At 43.4% G+C, this 12439-nt stretch overlaps 1 protein-coding gene across 1 annotated transcript in view; it reads right to left on the minus strand.

Annotated features, from left to right (window-relative positions):
- The window catches only part of FAM169A (family with sequence similarity 169 member A), a 73094-nt gene extending 61318 nt beyond the window's left edge, over positions 1 to 11776 (minus strand). Inside the window, exon 1 of the mRNA XM_072606356.1 lies at positions 11572 to 11776. The gene's annotated coding sequence lies outside the window, so the exon portion shown is untranslated. The remainder of the gene's footprint in view (positions 1 to 11571) is intronic.
- Positions 11777 to 12439: the final 663 nt, after the last annotated feature.

A 12439-nucleotide genomic window follows, 5' to 3' on the forward strand; every position in this document is an offset into this window, starting at 1 on the left:
CTTCATGAGTTTGTGGCAAATCACATCTACCATGATTAAAAAATTCGTAGCAACCAAAATAACAAAAATTCCAAACACTAAATTATATTACACAGAATAACCTTGAGTCAGATGCAACGTTTCTCTATTTTCTAATTTATCTTAGAGTACTCTCTTTGGGTAAGGCCATTATGAGGAACCTGAACAAAACTGACGGCAACAACTCAGTAATAACATACTGTAGGACAGAATGGATCACATTCAGGAAACAAATTAGAGGCCCATTCTCAGTGTAAAGTCTGGCTGTATTCTAAAGAGACTGGTTCTAAATGAAATTTCCATGTAACAAATCAGATTTCCCTGCTTCCGTCCAAGTAAAGCAGGTGTTCTCCAGTCCGGTAAAGAACATAAACACAGCTCTTCCCCGCTGGGCTGGGTTCTCTTTTACTCAATTCTGGAGAACATTCATGCCTGAGATTGGGTAAGACCGGCCCCTTCACACCGTCCATTTCCTCTCCTTCTCATCAGGGGTCTTGGCATGTACCAGAAGTGAAGGAAATCCATTTAGTGGAACATTTCTGACAACACCTTGGCAGGTTCCTGATTTCTGTACTGCTATAAACTAGAACCACAGATTTAAGGTTGAAAAGTACCTTCAGTGAGTGAGTGGTCAGTGAGTCCAATTCCATTATTTTACACAGGTGAAAACGGACGCCAAGACGCACCGAGTGACTTGGCCCAAAGTCACCCAGCTTGTAAGTATCTCAAGCACGGTTAAAACTCAGGTCTGCTTAGTTCTTACGTCCATCAAGCCATTCACTACGCCCTGATTTTCTTTACATATTGAACCATTTGTCATTGATGTATATTAACGATTTTTAAAAAATCAGAAGTCCATTAGAAAAAGTGTTTCATTGAGTTCCAAACACCCTAAGAAAAGGTGGCTGGGTGTCGCAGACTGATCCACAGAGTTTAACAACTTTCAGATTAAACATGTATCCAAAGTCTACTATGTACATAACAACATGCTGTGATACATGAGAAAACAAATCTGAAGAATGACAAGGTCCCTGCTCTTAAGGGAGTCTACATTTTGTAGATCGAGACTTCTTAAAGGGTGTGCCCACTAGGTTTGCTAGGTGAGCCGTTAAATTCTGGATACCATATTACTGCAGATAAAATAATAATTTTAATATAACTTTTACTTACTCAAGCACCTACGAGTTGGTACAGAGGTAGGGAACTTACAGCTTTAAATGGAGGTCAGGCAGTAATGGTTCTGATGATTTCTAGATCCAAGTGTCCATTGTATTCACCGTCTAGACAGTCAATCTCATAAAATAGCACGGATTCTTTTTATTAAAGATAGTGTCTAAACTTTTTAGAATTCATGATAATTACCCACATATAAAAAAGCCACCATTCCAAGTTAGCAACGTCTTAAGACACCATCTAAACAACAGTAACTTCAAATAAAAATCTCAGTTCTCAGCAGGAAGAGACAAATAAATTGCTTCAATTTTTGCATTTTATTATTTTGAAAATACAATGTTTTTGTCTTGAGTTCAACATGCAAAAATTGTCATAATTCCTGCGAAATTTTTGTAATGTAAAATTTGAAATGTTATTCAAAAGTCCTATTTCCAAAAGCAATGAAATGAATATTTTAAGGTCAATATAAAATTTTTCACTGTCTTTTAAGAGCCATCATTATCCTACTGTCAGATACACTCAGGGGAAGCAAAACAAACCTGACCAAATCAACTTGCCAGCTAAGACGCTCGTACAACAAAACATTATGGGATTTTTTCTTTAGGAATTTTGCTATAGGAGAACCACTCACAATTAAATATCCAAAAATAAGCTCCCCCAGATGTCAGATGTTTCCTTCTTGTGGAACAATCCTAGAAACTAATGAAAAACTTACAAATATAAATATACCACTACAGTATGGTCCAGGGAGCCTTCGGGGGATCCACAAGGTCAAAAATATCATGTGACTAAGATTTTTTATTTGTAATGTGGTAAATATCAATAAATATGATCCATATCAACGAGAACTCTTTGGGGAGGTCCTCAATAATTTTTAAGGGTGCAAAGGACTCCTGACACCAAAAGCTGAGTACCACAGCCGTATAAAACACTCAAGAGACTATGGCTCTTCATCTGCTGAGGAATATACACCACCTAAGACTCCCCTCTAATCCTGAGTCTCCTAAGCTGAAACAGTAACAACCGCCCACATTTATGTTTCCCTTTGAAGGTTTACCAAGGGCTTTATTTGATTCCCACAACAATCCTGTAAGGAGAGGCGCTAGCCCCATTTTACAGATGAGGACATTAGGGCTCATACAGACACTTCTTGAGTTCCTGAGACAAGATTTGAACTCCAGATTTTCTGACTCCAAATACAACAATCTATCCACAGTGCCAGTCAGACCACAACTGAGGAAGGGCCTACTTACTTCCCAAACTTGGAAGGCAATAGTTTAAAATTTAACAGAATACACTTTCTAAGTGGGATTCAGGAAAATAAAATCCCACCTAAAATTAGATACTAAAACTCACCAGTTTTATGAGTTTTGCCTTTCTCTGTATTGTAAACACAGTGCCTGGGATACAGTAGATGCTTAATAAATGCTTGTTAACTGACCAATCAGATGGTCTCCAACTCCCAGCCCTGAAGTCATCCATCTCATAGAGTTCTATAACGGAAAGACTATATACATGTGAGTTATTATTATTTTCCCAGTCATTTACAAATGATGCTTAGTCTCTAAGAGAGTTGAAGAAAAACATTTCCAGATCCCACAGACAACGCAGTAGCACAGATGTCATTATGTTAGTCATTCTACCACATGGCATACAATGAAACATACGGCTGACAGAGCACGGAATTTAGTGGGAACAAAAAGCTTACAGATGCAGAAGGTCCTACCCAGGGCCAGCCTTTAACCAGGGAATGAATACCTGGGAGGCCAGAGCAGTTCTAAGCTGTCCTTGTTACTGGCTAAGAAATCACATGAGATAACCTATGTACAAAGCTGTACATATGCTGCACAATGCTTAAAGCATTATACAAGTCTTTGCTATCAGTTATTCCTGATTAAAGATAGGCCTTTGCAACCTTATTTTTTTCTATTCTCCCTCTTCTTTTTTTGAGTATTCATTATGATAGGGGATGGCTCTCACGGAGGGGCTGAAATGCAGGTGATGTGAAAACAAACCAAAAAAACCAATAAAAATTTAAAATTTAAAAAAAAATTAAATTTAAAATTTTTTAAATTTAAAAAATGAATCCCCTTTCCAAACATACCAAATACTACTTTTTTCACTCTATGCTAAGAGTTAAGAGTCAGAAAGACAAAAACATGAGGTTCTCATCCCTCAAAGGTGGAGTGGATGGAATTTTAGATCTGGAGTCCTTAACACCCAAGTCCAAATCCAGCCTCAGACCCGCTAGGTGTGGGACTCTGGGTGAGCCTTAACCACCGTCTGCTTCAATTTTCTAATCTATAAAATGGGGATAATATATCACTTATCTCCCTGGGTTATTGCAAAGACAAAATAAAATGTGATAATATTTGTAAAGCAATTTGTAAACCTTAAAGTAATATACAAATACTATCATCACCGTTATCATCATCATTTATTATGTTCTCCTGTGAGAAGGACAGATACGAACCATGTCCTACAAAAACACACCTATTTTTTCATTCCCTTACCCCCAAAACACTGCATGAATCACCACCCTCTCTGGTATGGGATGGCCCTTCTCTCATGCCTCCAAAACAACAGGCAAGAAGGAGTGAAGCATCCTACTAACTTGTGGTTTCTACTGCCAGATCATCGCTCTGCTGCTTCATTTACCAACCTTCCCTTTTCCAAGGTTCGCACCAACTCAGATTTCATATACATATGTGTATGTGTATACATACATACATACATACATATGTATGCATATACATCGACACACACAAATACATATTTATATTTCTATATATTTATCTCACCCCATTCAAATTTTGGTAGAATGACACACACACCCCTCCTCCACCCCCATCATTCTCTTTCCTTTGTCAAGGAGGTCAACATCAGGCCTGGTCTTCATCTTCACTTTACCACCTCCCTTTATATTTGGGGACTTCAATACGCATGTCGATGCCTCCACATACTATGGTTTCCCAGTTCAATTAACTTTCTCAACTCCAAGGACCTCTGCCTTCACTCTATCTCAACCACACACACATGGTCATCCTTGATAGTATCAACCACAAATATCCCAACACCAAAATCCAGAATGCTGAAAATCCTTTGACCATGACCTGACATTCTTCTGTCCTATTCTATGCCTCACTATTCCTAGTTCTCCTCAAAACCTCTCTGGTCATTCTACCCCTCTCCATCACCCCTATTGGAGTCTCCCTTTCCTCTCTTCAAAATCTTTGGGCTGAGGGCTAAGATGATGGAATAGGTAGGAACTCATCTGAACTCTCCCAAGTTCCCCTCCAAACAACTTTAAAATAACTCCTCAAACTGAATTCTGGAGCTGCAGAACCAACAAAAGGTCAGGGGGAAACAATTTTCCAGCCCAAGGCAACTTAGGAGGTTGGCAGGAAAACTGTCATACTGAGGTAAAGGACAACACGGGCAGTAATAACACTACCTCCTCAATACCAGCAAGCCTTAGAGATGGTTGTATCGGTGGCAGCAGTAGCTTCAGAAGCTCTCAGCAGAGGGTGGGGCAATTAGTCAGAAAGAGATTACAGGGGAACCCTTTGCTGGCACTGGGTTCAAGATCCTACTACATTCCTCATCTGTAGTTCCAGGTAGCAGTCCCAAAGTGAAGAAGAGCATTATGGTGTGTGGCCATGAGGGACCAGGGGTCCTAGTCACAGTTCTAGGGCAGAGAACAGTGCTTGTGGTCACTCACAAGGCAGCAGGGACCCTAGTTTCAAAAATCCACTGAAGAACCCCTTAAAAAGTAGAACTGGCTAAATGGAAAAAGAGGTGCAAAAGCTCACTGAAGAAAATAATTCCTTAAAAATTAGGAGAACTCTAATGACTCCATAAGACATCAAGAAACATTGAAAAGATTTAATAAGAGAAAATGTGAAATATCTCATTGGAAAAACAACTGACCTGGAAAACAGATAATAATTGAAAAATTACTGGACTATCTGGAATCCATGATCAAAAAATAAAGAGCCTACACATCATCTTTCAAGAAGTCATCAAGGAACACTGTCCTGATATTCTAGAACCAAAGGGTAAAATAGAAATTGAAAGATTCCACTGCTCACCTCCGGAAAGAGATCCCCAAATGAAAATTCCCAAGAATATTAAAGCCAAATTCCAGAGCTCCCAGGTCAAAGAGAAAATTTTGTAAGCAGCCAAGAAGAAATAATTTAAATATTGTGGAGTAATAGAATCACATAAGATTTAGCACTTGCCACATTGAAGGATCAGAGGGTTTGGATACGATATTCCAGAGGACAAAGGAGCTAGGATCACCTACCCAGCAAAACTGAGTACAGAACTTTGGAGGAAAAAATGGAAATTTAATAAAATAAGTCTTTTAAGTATTCCTGATGAAAAAACCAAAGGTAAACAGAAAATATGACTTTAAGTAGAAGACTCAAGAGAGGCATGAAAAGGTAAAAATGAAAAAGAAATCATAAGAGATTCAATAAAGTTTAAACTGTTTACATTTCTATATGGGGAGATGATTCTTGTTACTCTAAGAACTTCATCATTATTAGACAGAAAAGCATAGAAGACAAGAGATATTTATTTGATTGTCTACCATACTGAAGGTCTACAAAGCCACTGTGCTGACCTCATTGGTGTATGTCTGTAAAATCTGGAGTCTATGAGCACCGTGCCAGGAAACTGAAATGCTTCCATGTGAATTGTCTTAGCAAGCTTCTGAAGATCAGCTGGCAGGATAAGGTACCAGACACTGAGGTCCTTTGGTCCCTTCTCTAGCTAACTGCCAAACATTCAAACTCTAATGCACAGAGTGCAACTCCAATGGGCTAGCCACACTGCTCAAATGCCAAACCTTCGTTTGCTTAAGAGACTAATCTACAGAAAACTCACACATGGCAAGTGCTCACACGGAAGTCAGAAGGAGTGATACAAGGGCACTATCAAAGTCTTTCTGAAGAACTTTTTGAAACAATTTTAAGACATGGAAGACACTTACATAGGAACCCTCCCAGTATGGCATGGCCACGTTGAAGAAGGTACTGTGCTCTATGAGGAAAGCGGAATTGCAGTAGCTCAAAAGAAAATGAAATGTGTAATTTAGAGGCATCTCCACTCATATGGATGACTTGTGCCCAACCTGTGGTACAGCCTTCCCAGCTTGCATTGATCTGATCAGTCACAGCTGGACACCATGACCTTGTGATGTCATTTGGGTTCTCTTTGAGAAGGATGGACAACAACCCAAGCAACAAAGACAGAGCACACATGTGTGGGCTGCTTCTGTGGGATAGGACTATGATGGGATAATTTCAAGAAATCTTAAGGTCATAAGTAACTAGCTCAACTTATGCTGTCCTCTACTCCTGTGCCTCTTGCCCCCTTGCCTTATTCACTACTACTCATCCCTTTCCACATTCCAATCCTAAACTATTCCTACCAGGTGACTTCCCTGCTCCTACATAGGAGATGCCAGCCACCTCTGAAAAGAAGTCGCACAACTGTGCTGTTTACATCATCTTATTTCAACTGAACCACCATTGCCATACAGCACTTCTTTGTACTCTTTCCTGAATGACTTCTGCTGCACGCTCGCCTCAAGCTACCTACCCACCCATCACCACCTCTCTTCTTCCTCTCAGCATAAAGCATCACCTCATGTGTACAGAGAAAGTTAAGGGCATCCATGACTTCCCTCTTCTTCCCAATTTTACATTTTAAATCTCCTCAATAACATCCTCAAACTCCTGCCCCTTTGTTCCAGCTTCTGACATAAAGATGGTCCTTCTCTTTGCCAATGCTAACCTGTCTAACCTGCATTTGGTTCCATTTCTTCCTGTTTCCTCTAGGAGTTTATCCCTTCGATCATCCCCTCTCTAATCTTCAATCTCTTTTAATCCATTAACTCTTTCTCTGAGATCTACAAACATACCCAGATATGCCTCCTGGTAAAAAAACAAAACAAAACACCCTTCACTCGACCTTGACAGTCCCTCACAGTATTCTGCCTACTTCTGCTCCCTTACATAGCTATACCCCATTGGGAAAAAACCTGTTTACACTGATTGGTTCCTCTCAGTCCACACTTCTCTACCCCTATCATTCTGGCTTTGAATGTCAACATTCTACTCTAAACCAATGACTTTTCCTAGTACTCACCCTTCTTGATTCTCTGCACTTGTGTGACACTGCTGACCATTCCTTCCTCCTGGATATTTCCTGAGTTTTTTTTTGCGACACTACTCATTCTGATTGTATAGGGCCCACTGTGTGCCAGGCACTGCACTAAGTACTTTATAAATATTATATCATTTGATCATCACAATAACCCTAGGTGCTATTATTATCCCCATTTTACAGTAGAGAAAACTGAGGCAAACAGAGGCTAAGTGACTTGCCCAAGATCACACAGCTAGTGTGTATGAGAAGTAGTATCTGAGGCTAGATTTGAACTCAAGTCTTCCAGACTCTGGGTACAGTGCTCTATCTACTGCACTACCTAGCTGCCTCCAAGAAGGCTATCTCTAAGCAAATGATTCTTAAATCTACATATCTTTCATCTCCCCAAAACTCCAGTTCCCCATCATCAACTGACTTCTGAAAGTTTCCAACTGGATATCCCACTGACATTCCAACATTTTCCAAAAAAAAAAAAAAAAAGAAGTTATCCTCCCCTAAAACCTACCCCTCTTCCTAACTTCCCTGTTTCTTTCAAGAATACCAACATCCTCCAGCTCCTCTACCACAGAAGAATTTGGAGGCTTCCTCAACTCTTCCCTCTCCTTTGCTCCCATATCCAATCAGTTGCCAAGTACTGATTCTACCTCCACAACAGCCCTAGAATTCATTCTCTTCTCCCCTTGATACCACCTCTCTCAAGAACCTCTCATCACCTCTTCTCTGGATTATAGCTATTTCAATAGTCTGCTAACTGATCTGCTTTCAGTCTCTTCTCTCTATAATCAATTTTCCACACAGCTGCCAAATTGATATTCTTAAAGCACAGCTCTGACCATGTTATTTCCTTGCTCAAGGAGCTCCAGTATCTTATTACTTTTATGAAAAAAATACAAAGTTCTACATCTGGCATTTGAAAAGCCCCTCACAATGTAGCTCCACCTTATCTTTCCAGACTGAATCCACATTACTCCTACACTCACATACTCAAGGGATCTAGCCAAACTGCCCCTGCCTCTGCACAGTCTGTCCTTGATGAGGCATGGAATGCTCTCTTGAGCTTCTTCAAGGCTCAGCTCAAGTATCTTCTCCCACAGGAAGCCATTCCTGATCCACCAAATATTATTGACAGCCCCCTCCCCATTTCTTTATTACATCTATGTACAAATTGTATTTTCTCCCAGTAAATTGGTTTTAAGAAATGACAGGGGCTGTTTCATTTTGTCTTTATTCCTAGCATAATGCCCCCAAAAGAGGCATTTTATAAATGTACAGACTCTTTTCGACAAGCAGCAAGTATTAATCTACTTTACACCTACAAAGCATAAGGTAGTAGGACAGAAATTTTTTTGCCTTCCAGTAGCTTACCTTCTACAGAGGTATATAACAAGAGGGAAACACAAGATAATTTGAGGAAAATATTAACAATTGCTCTATGAGCTGTTGTTTATTCTACTTTCTTGAAGAGGATCGTAACATCAGGGAGGTGATGCCTTGACATGCAAGTGAACTGGATTTAAGTGAAGCAGGGCTCTGCAGTCACCAGCTTCACTTTCTCCTCCAGAGCCATCTGGGTTCCATGGCCAGATACACATCAGGAGACTGGAGATGACCCTGGATGCAATATGGGACTTTAACCTATTTAAGCTAAGGTCTTTCCCAGGTCCCAGTTTGACAGAGGCAGGCCCACTCAGTGATTAAGGATAGGTAAAATGTGAGGCAATTCAAACCCAAATTAATCTGGCTCTCAAAGATTGGCAAACAATAGGTCCTAGCCCAAGTCTCATTTGGTTATTGTTTGGGCTCTCTCGACTGAGAGCAGAATGTAAACAACAATTGTTTAGGTTTCGGTGGTTAACCAGAAGGGTCTTCCCTTCCCAGATAGATCCTTTTTTTTTTTTTAAACTATGTAAAAGAGTAGTTAGGAACTCAAAGAGGAGGCAGTAACAGAGATTATCTCAAAGCAAGATAAGAATTCTAAGAAACTGAGGAGGAAGAACTACATTCCAGGCAAAAGACAAATGCACCAAGGGAAAAAATGGATAGCTATTAGTCTAGTATGTTTTTAACATGCTGGATATGAAGACTAATGAGAAATTTGGCTTGAAAGGTAGGCTGAAATCAGACTGTGGCAGGCATAAACCCAGGCTAAAGAGTCTGGGCTTTTTAACTAGACAGGGAGCCACTGAAAAAAGTTTTTGATCAGGGAGATCAGACCTGTCTCTTGGGAAAATTATTTGACATCTTCATATAAGAAAAATGAGAGATTGGAAGCAGGTGACAAAAGCACTATTCCAAGAATCCATGCTAGAGAGATGAGGGGGCTGATTTAGTATTTGGGTTTGGAATAGGAGATGTTTAAGAGCTAATATTAATCAACAAGACTTGGCAACTTGGAAATGGGGGAAGGGGAGGATGAAGTAGAGGAAGTCAAGGATTACTGACTCTGTGGTTAGGATCTGGGATGATGGTGATCTCATGAGCAAATAGCAAAATTTGGAAGAGGGGCAGTTTAGGGGGACAAGTAAGCAGTTCTTTTTTGATATGTTGAGTACAAATTTATATATTCCCACTTCAAATTCATATAATTATTCAATTTTTATCTGGGAAAGGGTACCATCTGTAAGACCTTGGACAATAAAAAAATCTCTTAAGAGTCAAGCTATTAGAATTATCCCTACGAAAGGTCAATATGGCCACTCAGAGCTTATTTACTATTTCCTGGGTTGTTTACAAGATGGCAGCTTGGCATAATAAAACTACAAATTTTTGTCAGAAAATTATAGCATGGTAACTTTGTACTTGGAAGTCATCACAGTGGAATTTTCCCTAAGTCCTCTCACTTTCCCCTAACCACTAAAACCAAACCAAAATCTATCTCAGCAGGTTCTGCCCTATTAGTAAAGAATCCTCCTCATGTAAAACTCCAGAATGAAACCAAGATACCATCACTTACAAAGGTCAACCATGAATCTTTCTAATGCAGAGTAACAGAAACTAACAGTACCTGGAACACTGATTTTGGTGAATCTTTCATAAAACAAACCTACACAAAATGCAGGCATTATGCAACAGCCACTAATCAACATTCTAAAATTTAAATTCTGCGCACAATTCCAACTCTACGTGACCAGATATAATCCAAATCATGGAGCAGAAAAACAGAAATTAATCATCTCCTGGGTAGCCCAACGAATTTAGGAGGGGCGTATAAAGAAACAATACTACATTTAAACATGAACTGCAAATATTTCTGGAACCAAGCAAATGGCGCTTGGTGGGTTCATGTGCTAAGACACACAAACTTTTCCTTGGAAAGGTCCCTAAATTTGGACCAGTGAATTTTCATTCCAATTCCTCTCTCCCCTTTCAGGAGGTAAAAACCAAACCTCCAAACCCCAGCAAGCCAGATGCACATTGGGTGGATTCTACTTCCAAGAAGCCCGGAGAGTTAGGGGGCAAGGGGAGATGGGGAGAGTGGAAAAGACAGTTTACATCCGTTTCCTGTACTCTGACCGCTTCAGCAGAGCTGGGGCAGGACTCCTCAATCCTTTCTTTCCACCCCAACTCCCAAGTTCGCCCCCAAAGTCACCCCGAGAGCTCGGTGCGTTCCGAGAGGCAGCAGGCACTCGGGACACGTTCACTACGTGCCAAGCACCGTGCTCGCGGCTGGGCGCACACAAAAGGAGAAAACAAAACGAGCGTGGTCCCGGAGGCACAACCGGAGGGGAATCGGGGCTTCGGAGCCCAGGCCAAGCCGAAGTGGGGTGAAGGAGCCCCTCTCAGAATGCTTTAAACGTGTATAAAATACGGAGGATTACAAAGGAAGCCGATCCTATCGGGAGCCTCATCGAGATGCTGCTAGAGACCAGTTCACGGAGCCCAAAGAACCTCCGGGGGACCGGCGACTGAGCCTCCAAGGGGACCCCGAGCCCAGGCGGGGTGGGGGGAGAAGGGGGGCCCGGGAGGAGACCCGGCTGGAGGAGGGGACGGGGACGGGGAAGGAGAAATTCCCTCACACAAAATGGTGGAGCGTCCCCGAAGCCGGGCGCACCTGGGCCGGACGCACGGCGGCCCCTCGCCCCCGCAGCCTGGGGCTGGCCCCCGCAGCCCGGCCTGGACGGCCCGGAGGCCCAGGCGAAGGGCCAGGCCGGGAGCAGGTGCGGGGCTGGGGCCGGGGGCTGGGGCCGGGGAGGGCTCCCTTACCTCGGCTGGGCGCGCCCTCCGGACGCACGGGAGAGGAGTCGGGGAGGAGGCGGAGCCTCGGAGAATGAATGGAGCTGGAGGCGGCGGCGCTGCGGCAGCGGCGCCCGGCGATGGCTCCCGGCCGGGCCGGCCCCTTCCTCCGCCGCCGCGGGAGGGTCGGCGGCGGCTCTGCGCCCGCCCCCCGTCCTACCCCCGGGCTGCGCCCGCCCCCAACCCCCCAGCTGGCTCCGTTCCACGGTCGGTCTGTCTGTCACTCAGGCCGCCCGCCCGTCCGTCCGTCCGTCCGTCTGTCAGTCAGGCGGCTTGTGCCCACCGCTCGCCCCCTCCGCCCGCCGCTGACGCACACTCGGCCACGCCCCCAGCCTTTAAAGTCGAATCTCTCCCCCCCGCCCCCACCCACCCCACCGGCGCCTCCCATCTCCTTAATCCCCCAATTCCCCCCCCCCCCCCCCCACCGCGGTCACGGCCGTGGTCACGAGGGGATGGCAGGCTCGGATACACTCCCAGCCCCCACGCGAGAACCGGCCCGTGGGAGCTACCGCCCGGGAGGAAGGGAGAGACTTCAGCATCACCACTGTCCTGTAACGCCCACTCCCCACCCCCTGGACACCCCCTGCACTGGGCTGCAGCCTGGAGGGGGGAAACGACCGAGGCGTCGGCGCAGAAATAGACGGGAGTATGTGGCGTTGGATGTTGGGTCTGATCCGCACGTTCTTCGCTGCAATGTCAGCGGGTCTGGGATGTCCGCCCTTCTCGGTCCTGCTGCGCAGAAACAGATACATGTTGCAATGGATACAATGCTACTTTGTATATCCTTCCTTTGAGGTCAGCGCGCCTAGGATGCCCATCCTGCTTCTGAGGCTTCCCT

The sequence above is a fragment of the Notamacropus eugenii genome, chromosome 4 (assembly GCF_028372415.1).
Source record: "Notamacropus eugenii isolate mMacEug1 chromosome 4, mMacEug1.pri_v2, whole genome shotgun sequence".
NCBI lineage: Eukaryota > Metazoa > Chordata > Mammalia > Diprotodontia > Macropodidae > Notamacropus > Notamacropus eugenii.